The sequence below is a fragment of the Monodon monoceros genome, unplaced genomic scaffold, assembly GCF_005190385.1.
Source record: "Monodon monoceros isolate NGI ecotype Baffin Bay Population unplaced genomic scaffold, NGI_Narwhal_1 Super_Scaffold_1, whole genome shotgun sequence".
NCBI classification, from domain to species: Eukaryota; Metazoa; Chordata; class Mammalia; order Artiodactyla; family Monodontidae; genus Monodon; species Monodon monoceros.
In genome coordinates, this window is record NW_021703765.1 from 68,877,843 (window position 1) to 68,887,844 (window position 10,002).

The window sequence follows — 10,002 nt, forward strand, 5'->3', positions numbered from 1 at the left end:
AGCCAGCCAACACCCTCCACCCCGTGAGGAAAACCCTTTAATCACCCCCAATTTACAGTGGAGCAAACTGAGGCTCAGAGAAGTTAAGTGTCCTCTCCGAGGTCTCACAGCCAGCGAGGGCAGAGGTGGGTTTCAAAACAGGTCCGTGAGCTGGCAGAGTCCCGCTTCTACCCCGGGTGGCCGTTTCTTTCTTACTCAAGGGATGTCGTTTTTCTTCCTGACCCACATCCCTGACCATTGAAGAAGGCCCCCTGTGAGTCGCATCTGTCATAAAAGAGACTGTAAATTGCCCGAACTCCCCGAAGACCTGCTCTTGACGTCAGTCAGCTCTACCCCCCGGCGATGGCAGGGGCCAGCAGACCCTTCAATGCCCAGCCCGGTTCATCTGTCTCCAGCGGCCAGTGGCCAAGTCCCTCTCCCCACAGTAAACATATCCCGGGCTGGCCACAGCTGCCACCCTAAGTCAACTCTCTTTAGCCCTGAAGGAAACACCTCATTTCTCCCAAGTTCCGTGCCTACAGCTGTCAGCAAGTCCTGGATGTGCTAGGAGAAGAGACCCAACATTCAGCCAAGAAAGCCACCAATGCAAAGAAGTATTCTCTCCTCCGAGCTGGTTTCTGGACCAGACAACCCAGGAGATGAAGCCACTAACCAACATGCCCTTCTGCCAAGTTGGAATTTCAAACTCAATTCACTTGAGATTGTCTGGAATCTTCACTCGTCCAAATGTTTGAGTTTAAGCACCAAGTTTGGAGAGGGCAAGGTCTGGGGACAACAAGATGCTGTTCCGGTGAAATGGGGCATACCCTGGACCACCCAGCAAGTTGCATGGGACCTTCAAGGCCCTGCAGAACATCCAGGCTCCCTCCGGCCGTTCCCTGCTTCCATTCACCACATCAGATATTCCTCGCTTGTCAAGCTGCTCACGTTGCTCTCCCAGCCAGAAATATTTTTTATTTCTGGCCAAGTTTTCCTCCAGGCGCTCGAGGCCAGTCATCCTTGGAACCAGCTCAGGTGCATGCTCCCTTCTCCAGACACTATTTCCTGACTGTCCCGATCAAAGCTACCCCCTCTTTGCTCCCGTGGTAGTTCGGGCGCTGAATGCACCAGGCAGGCACTGATGGGAGTGTCTTCAACAATCGAAAAGGCCTCAGTCAGAAAGGCCCAGGTGAAGCTCATTTGAGACTTCTGACCTCCAGAAAGGTATGATCATAAATGTGTATTGTTTTAAGCCACAAAGTTTGCAGTGGTTGTTATAGCAGCAACAGGCTCACACACTGACTATCTGAACAATTCGTTCATCCCACACCCCGGAATTCGTAGATTCTGAAAACTGTTCAAACAAATTCTGATAACAAGGGATGGGCATATTTTGAATGTCCCCTGGCCCTAATCACCACCCCCAGATCACTGATTGAACACTGCAGAACTCAACAACTCTGAAACAAGAGGAAACTGAGGCTCAGAGACCAGAACCCAGGTCTGCCTGGCTACACCCCACCAGGCCTCCTGTGTCTCTGACCCCTGAGCTCCAGGAGGAAATACTGAGCACGCTAGCCACTGTTTCTTGCACCAGATGCCCCACCCCCCCCACCCACCCAACCCACCTCCTTGCACAAGAGCTGCTCTCAGTGGGATCCCAGGGCCAAGATCAGAGGACCCAAGTCACATACCCCAAGAAAGCAGAACCGATTCTGACATTCTGCCTGGATAGCAGCTGACCCTTCTGCTGCGTCAGCTGCTAAAACTTCCAAGGTCGCCAGAGTGTGTCTGTGGTGGGTGGGACACCCCCCCACTGCCCACGGAGCCTAGGACTCCCCCAGGGGGCAAGTCATGAAGCCAGGAGACTGACTGAAATGACCTTTCCTGTCCTGGGAACCCGAGGTCACAGGGCACAAGATGTCCACATCACCCCCTGCGTACAAACATGAATATCAGTGCCCACTTCCCCGGGAATTAAAATAGAAGCGCCTTCATTGAGCTGGCCATGTGCTGTGCTCGTGTATATTTTTACGTATATTAACTCGTTTAACCCCCAACAACCCTGTGAAGTGGTAGACCCTGAGAGTATCCCCCCCCCTTAGAGATGAGGACTCAGAGGGGGAGGGAGGTTAAAGGGCAGAGACGGGGTTTGAAGCCTAGAGCAGGTGGCTGTGGAGTTCATGCCATGTCATGCTGTCAGCCGATGGCAGCCTGACATTAATGTTTCTTTCTTTGACGGCACCGTGTAGAATGAACATGGCCTCTGGCTTCCACCCAGCAGGGCAAGAAATTCTACTCTTCCTCTATCATGCTTGTGCCCAACGCTGCAAAAATACAGAGGTTCCAAGAGAGAAGTATTGTAAATTAACTGGTGTCCTAATTTTGCCTGAAAACAGCACGTCCTGGGAGCCAGAAGCCAACCCTGCATCCCAGGCCCGAGGCTAGGGCCTCGCCCTCAGCCAGGGACACATAAGGAGTCCTGACCTGGGAACCAGAGCCCCGGGTCTTACCCACCAAGTGACCTTGGGAATGTTGCTCAACCAATCAGAGCCTCACTTTCCTCAGATCTAATACGGGGCCAATGTAACTACCCTCACAGCCCCTCCACAGTCCCACGAGGGCAGGAATCCTGTCTTTTTCATCACCCTGCCTTGTGGAGTGCCAGACACAGAGCAGGTGGTAATAAATGTTTGTTGAGTGACTGAATAAAAGTCTATGTGACAAGTTTGCCTCCCCTCCCCCAAAGGCCTTAAAAACAGGGACTGGGCTGACCCATCTTAGGTTCTCGCACAGGTACAGCTTTCACTCCTCCGTGGGTTTATTCACGCAGGAAATCATCCACAAGCACCTACTACGCGCCTGGCCCAGTTAAGGCCTCGGTGGCATCCAGGACCCACACACAGCCTCAGCTGTGTCCTCACACGCCACCCCCTTCTCTTTTTTCTGGCCAGTGACTATAATACTTAGTCACAGGGGGCTTCCTCGGCCCAAGACAACGACCCGGCTGCCTTCTAAACAGCAAGCTTGGCCCATTCTGGGCACTTGGACAATGATTCCTTCACTTCCACTTCCTTATACCCCGCCCTGGGGAAATACAGCCCAAGGAAAACCCCTACCCTAACCCCACACATGCACTGGCACACACACACAGAGCCTTGCACACGTGCACTCAACGTGCAGTAGGACCCTAGGACAGAAGTTGGATTTTCTGAGTTCAAATCCCAGTTCTTTTGCTTATGAGCTGTGTGACTTTGGGCAAGTCCCTTTACCTCTCTGAGCCTCATTTTCTTCCTTTATAAAATGGGAATGCTAATCATGAAGCCTTTCCATGTAGTGTTATAGGGAGATTCAATGAGATAGTGGATACAAAAACCTTTGGTTCATCAAAGTGATTTGCTCAACAACATTGTTATTTTTGTTTCCTTTCTCCAGGAGGGAAAGAGAATGGCAGTTGCCTAGGTTTCAAGGAAATCCATGTTTAGGGGGCCTGGAATGTGGGAATTTACTCAGTCTATTTGATGGGGATTATTTTGAGGATAGGAAAGTATTTGTGGGTCCAACATCACCATGTTAACTTTAAGATTAACTAATGAAAATTTAGAATCAGAGACTGGAAGAGACCCAAGAGGTCACCGTATTTGTGGCAGAGACAGCTAGCTGTCCACAAAAATTCGTTCTCCCTTCCACAGTACACAGCCATAGATGGGAAAGAGCCACCCTTGCCAAGAGCTACATTTCACAGCCTCCTTTGCAACTAGATTGGTCACATGACTAGTTCTCGTGTGTGGCAGAAAACAGTTAAGAAGCAAACATGCCCCCTCCATGCTTTCTTTCCTCGGTGATGATGTCCAAGGGATAGTCGGAATGTGAGATGGCTCACTGAATCACTGTGTGGAAGAGGACAACCCTCCACTCACAAATACCTGCCTTATAACAAACGTCTGTTTTGTTTGAGCCATTATACGTGCTTGGGTCTATTTGTTACTGCACCTACTACCCTAATACAACATTCAACCTCCTTATTTACAAGTGAGACGATTAGGGCCAGAGAATGAGAGTACCTTGCCTAAGGTCACACAGCAAATTCAGCAATGGTTAAGAACTTTGGTGTCTTAACAATTTGGAGTAGATTTTGCAGTTTTCAACCTGCCCCCGAGAGCCAAGAGGATTCCGAGAGGCCCTTCGGCAGTGAGAGTGAGGTTCAGTGAGCTGCCGTCTGGAGTCCTCCACTTCTGTTTCTACTAGAAAAACATCACTTTTATCTGTCTTCAAATTGCACTTCTCCATATATTTTCATCAGAAGAAAGGGCTCTGTGGCTTAAACTAATGTCAAAGCCCGAATGCTGGATGATGTGGTCTGACTTTCTGTGGTACAAGACCAAGTTTTGCTTCTTCTCCACCATTGTCTCCTGGCCTCAGCTGCTGACACAGGGCATGTAGACTCGCAGAAGAGCATAGATATTTGCTTAGAAAGGAAAAACAGAAGCCTCAGTGTGCAACAAAGAACCCAGAAACTTGGACAAAGGACAAAAAGAAAAGACACTTAGCTCAGTGGTTCTCAGATTTTAGGGTGTGTCAAAATCACTGGGGGTGCTGATTCAAAATGCAGACTCCTATACCCCATCCTCAGAGATTCTGACTCAAAAAACGGATGCTCGTGGTCCCAGGATTGCCCTTTGAGCAGTCCTGGGTCTAATTCGACTCAGTGTAATTCGACAGCAAGAACTACAGGGAAGATTGGTCTTGAAAAGGAGGTCAGGGATGACAAAAAGGAAGCTGGGGGCTGGGCCCTTGCATAGAGAGAGAAGGTAGACCCACGGCTCAGCCACTTGCTCGCTGGCCTCTCTGAACCACATAGGTCTGAATGATCAGACTGACATCAAGTAACAGTTACTTGAGTATAATGATGTGCTGTTTGCTCATAACTTTGCCAAACGCTGGTCCAAATGGCTCACCCATTTAAAATGTGCTAATTTGAAAGCAGAGAGGGGAGTGGAATATTTTCAACAGATACCACTGGCAAAGGGTTCATATCCTTCATATACAAAGAACTCTTAAATATCAATAAGAAAGGAGACAAACATGCCGGCAAGGAACAAATGGGAATAGACTTGAGCAGGATAGTCATAAAATGAACAATAAGATTAAAAAGGTTATTCAGCATGAATGAAGGAGTGCAAAGTCAAGCAGCCAGATGTTATTCTCACCTTTCCCATCAGGGAAGTTTTAGGAGATGGGTAGCAACCAGTGTGGGTGAGGCTGTGAGAACATCACACCCCAATACTGTGCCAGGGGAGTGCAAGCCGGCACAACCTTCCAGGGCGATAGCCTCAAAAGACTTAAAAACACGCGAACACTTGAGCCAGGAATTTCACCTTAGGAAACGTATCCATAGGCCCAAACACGCAAAGATGATGTACTAGGAGCAGCCTTTGCAGTGCTGTTTATAATAATGAAAAAAAAAAGAGGAAGAAGAAGCAACCACATGGAGGAATGATTAATAAATCCCAACTCACCCTCTCTGTGCAGCCACTAAAATGTATATTGGAGGAACATAGAAAATACAGATGCAGGTTCATGATCCGTGGTTAAGGACAAGGTAAGGTACGAAACGAGACGTTGGAAAAGCATGTGTGTGTCCACATCTAGATACTCCTATGTGTCTGGTACATTGTAAGCACTCAACAAACATCATAGGTCAAGTAGTGAGAGGGTGAGTGAGAGTTCTACAGAGAGGCACCCGAAGGTTCACCTCTGGGTTAGGAACCCCTTCTTTCCTCTCCATAGCGGAGCGGTAGGACAGTCCAGCAGCTAAGAAGGTGGGCTATGCAGACTCTCATGTCATTTGGATCTCAGAGCCCAGCCCCGCACCCCCCCAACCTGACTCTCAGTTTCTTCACCTATAAGATGTGGACAATGAAAGCATCTCCCTTGTAGGGTTGTTGTGAGCATTAACCGAAGGGAAACACTGAGCTCGCTGCTCTTGTAACTATGGTGACCTCGCTGGTTTTTTACAATTAGCATGCATTACTTTGGAAATCTGAAAATCATAATAAAGCTATTTCCATTTTGACAAAAATTACATTTTACCAAGAACCAAAGAACTTCTCTCTCTATTACCATTTCCCCTTTCCTGGCGCCTCTGGGTGATGTCAGAGTGGAGCGTGATACCTTGTGGCCGGTCTTCTCTGCCCAGGTGTTCCCAAGCGTTCGGTGACTTCAGACCACTCGAGGTTGTGCAGGAGACCCGTGTTCCCCGACTTCTTTCTTGAAATCACACTGTCCTTTGGCTGTGGCCGTTTGCCCAGAAAGCAGTGCATCCATTCATTCAAGGGCCCCTCAAATAGCCCAGAGTTCAGCCCCCCTAGAACATTCTCATCCCCCGGAGGCTCCTGCGCTCTTTGCTCACCAGGGCTGCTGTCCTGAATGGGACAGGCCTCTGCCAAACAGCTGGAGGGAGGAGAGAGGGAGGGGCAGGAAACCGGGCTGACCGGAGGGCGGGGGCGGCCAGCTGCGTGGAGCGGGGCTGTCAGGGGAGCCTGCCTGTCGTGGGTGGTGGCTGATGGCGAGGCCTGCTGGGGACGACCCGCCCCTCTGGGAGCTGGGAGCTGTGCTCACCGTCTGAGCACAAACCAGGAGCACATGTGGGCCCCGGGCAGCTGTGGGAAGCACGTCTGCTCCCAGCAAGGGCCTCCGGAGCTCCAGACAGTCTACGTACAAGCAAGACTAGCTGCCGGATATCCCACCACCTTGGGTCACCTCCTCACCCCAGGCGTTTGTGCATCATTCCACCTGGATGCCCTTCCTGCTTCCTGCCCCTATTCGTGGCCTGATGACCTCCTGCTTCCTTTTTTTTTGAGGGGGGGCGGCTTAAATTAAAATAGCAATGTGGTTTTTTTTTAAGTATCAGATGAACAAAGATTAAAATGTTCTGTAATATTTGATTTTAGTAAATGTTACAGGGAAGCAAAATTCTTATCCATCATTGGAATATACCTACATTCATGTACCACTTCTAGAAAACTAACAAACTACATCAAACCTTTAACGATGTTGACCTTGTGTTGTTTAAATATAAATTCTGCTTTCATCCTAAACCCAGCTCCCCAGAGATAAATATCATTAACATGTTGGTTTGAACATGTTGCACATGTATATTTTATATATACACATGCACATACATGCACATATATACACATGCACATATATATTTTATATATAAACGTAAAGTGGCTCAGTCATGCTCTGTGTACCATATTGTAACCTGGTTTTGCATTCAATGATTATATATATAAAATATATGTGTATATGTATATATACTTTACCATATTTTAAAAGTTGCTAATTGTTTCATTTACTCAATGTACCGTAGTTTATTTAATCAATACAATACTCTGAGGGTGGATGATCAGGTTACTTTCAACTTTCCGACTATAGTGAGCACGCCATTGCACACTTGTCCAATTACTTTATTATACAAATTTCCTATGAACATGTTTATTATTCAAAGAGTCGCCCACTCTCTCTTCATGTCTCAGCTTGGGGCCACCTCCCAGGTAAGACTTCCCTGCCCCTTGGGGGACTGCTCTGGGCTCCCCCCATCACAGCACCGATGCAATGTTGTCCCAGCTTGTTAGGGTGTCTCTTTCCCTTGCACTAGGAACTCCTTGGGGAAGGGTCTGTGTTTTGTCCCCTGCTGTATCCCCAGTGCTAAGCACGGTGCCTGGCGACATCACCATCATCAGTGAATTATCTAAACAGCTGACAGCCAGGCAGTGTGCTAGAAACTTGGTACTTAATCCTTATGAAGGAAGGAAGCAGGCACTGTTTCTGCCCCCATTTTGCGATGAGAAAATTGGGACACAGAAAGGTTAAGTCGCTTGCCCAAGGCCACACAGCTAGTAGGTGGCACAGCTGGGATTCCAACCAGGCCACCTGGCTCCAGAGCCCCGCCTTTAGCCTCCAAACTAAAGAACTAACAGAAGGGCCCACTGTGTGCATTGCCCTGTGCCAGGTGCTTTCCATGGAGTAAGTAGTGAACCAACAACGCTGCAGGAGGTGACATTTGCCCATTTTACAGATGAGGATTCTGGGGCCACGGACGGAAAGTCGTTTTGGCAAGGGCGCCCAGATCATGCCAACAGAGGCATGACTGAACCCAGGTCTGTCTGATTCCAAAGCTGGGGCTGCTGAAAATAACCTGTTTAAAAAGGAAAAGAGAAGGGGAGGGGTGGGGGAGGGGATGAGAAAAGGTAACAGAGAAAAAGGGAAGGAGGGTGCATAGGAAAGAAGGAAAGGAAAAAAGGAAGGAAGGGAGGGAGAGAGGGAAAAAAGAAAGAAGGAAGGGGGAGGAAGGAAAGGAGGGAGGGAGGGGGAAGAAGGGACATATGCTCTTCTTAGGCCTCCAGAACTTTGGCAAGTGGGGAAACATGTCCTTCACCATATGACCAGCCCGAGAACCTCATCTTCTCTCCCCACCATCCTCAACCCTTAATTCAGTGAGATTTACACTTAGAAACTATCTGGTTTAATGCTTTCATTTCAGAGATAATAACTGGAAGCACAGAGCGGTTAAGTCACTTGCCCAAAGTCACACAGCTTCCTAGGGTCAGAAGTCAGACCCAGCCTGACTCCAAACTCCTCTCCTCCCCACTCTGCCAGGCTTGCCCACGCAAATCCTTACTGTACAGATGGGAACATTGGATCCAGAGAACGCAAGGGACTCGCCCAAGGTCACCCAACAGTTAGCAGTAGAGCAGCAGCCCCAAGTCTCCTGGTCCAAAGGAGAGGACATTTCCACCATGCAAGGGGGATCCTATACATCACCATCTAAAGGTTTGTTACTAATACAGTGGTACTCAAAGCATGGATTCTGGACCAGCAGCAGCAGCCTTGCCTGGCAACTTGTTAGAAATGCAGGCTCTTAACAAGCCACCAAGGGATTCTGATGCTGGCTCAAGTTTAAAAACCACTGATACAGAAAATGTCTGTATTCTTTTTTTTTTTTTGCGGTACGCGGGCCTCTCACTGTCGTGGTCTCTCCCGTTGCGGAGCAGAGGCTCCAGACGCGCAGGCTCAGCAGCCATGGCTCACAGGCCCAGCCGCTCCGCGGCATGTGGGATCTTCCCGGACGGGGGCACGAACCCGTGTCGCCTGCATCGGCAGGCGGACTCTCAACCATTGCGCCACCAGGGAAGCCCCATCTGTATTCTTAATGGAAAAGCCGCTAAGAATACATTCTGGATCCCAGGACAGGTCACCTTCTCAATCCACAGAATCGTAGTTAAGAACAGAGACCTTGGGATCAGACAGACCCGATATGATTGAATCCCTGCCTCCACCCCTGGAAGCTGTGTGGGCAAGTCCTTTCACCTCGCTGAGCCTCAGTTTCCTCATCTGTTCTGGATGAGGGAGCAGGGGACGGGGTGGGGGGGGTGGGGGGCGGGGGGCAGAGAAGGAAGGGGGAGGAAGTAGAGGATGGAGGGGGGAAGGAGAGGGAGGAAGCAGCCTTCCAGGAAGATGGAGCACACTGGGGGTGGGGGAGGGGAGATCCTGAAAGGGGAGCTGGGAGAATCCGGCCTCTGGATGGATTTATGGATATTGCCTTTTCCTCCTTCCTTGGGTGCTGCTGCTGCAGGCCCCCCGGAGGCTTCACGCCTCCCGAGCCAACCCAAGGCTATAATAATGAGGCTCAGGTGTTATCAGCTGGGAGCCACACCAGGCTGACGGAGGACGCTGGGCTCCCAGCCAGCCAGGCCTCGGAGGCCGGAGACCGGAGGCCCAGAGGTGGAAGTCGGAGCTCACAGCCCCACCCGGCCCGGCGAGGAACAGGCGGAGTCGCGCTGCTCCGACCAATCCAAAGCCACAGTCTTGGGCCACCATTTTGAACATGGCGGCAAAGTTTGGCGTATTCTTCCTTGGAGTGAAAAGCCTTCCGGTGAGTTTTTTGACTTTTTGGTGTGGTTTTTTGTTTTTTTTTTTTTTAAATAGGATTCTGAAATCTAAGGCCTGATATAGGAA

The 10,002-nt window shown here is 49.6% G+C and overlaps 1 protein-coding gene across 5 annotated transcripts in view; it reads right to left on the minus strand.

Moving 5' to 3' along the window:
• The window catches only part of CMKLR1 (chemerin chemokine-like receptor 1), a 43,837-nt gene extending 37,457 nt beyond the window's left edge, over positions 1-6,380 (minus strand). For 4 of the 5 annotated variants that reach the window (XR_003794467.1, XR_003794457.1, XM_029228798.1 and 1 more), the window contains exon 1: positions 6,154-6,380. The gene's annotated coding sequence lies outside the window, so the exon portion shown is untranslated. Of the gene's footprint in view, positions 1-6,102 lie in introns of all 5 variants that reach the window. The other variant, XM_029228790.1, reaches the window with a different exon arrangement.
• Positions 6,381-10,002: the final 3,622 nt, after the last annotated feature.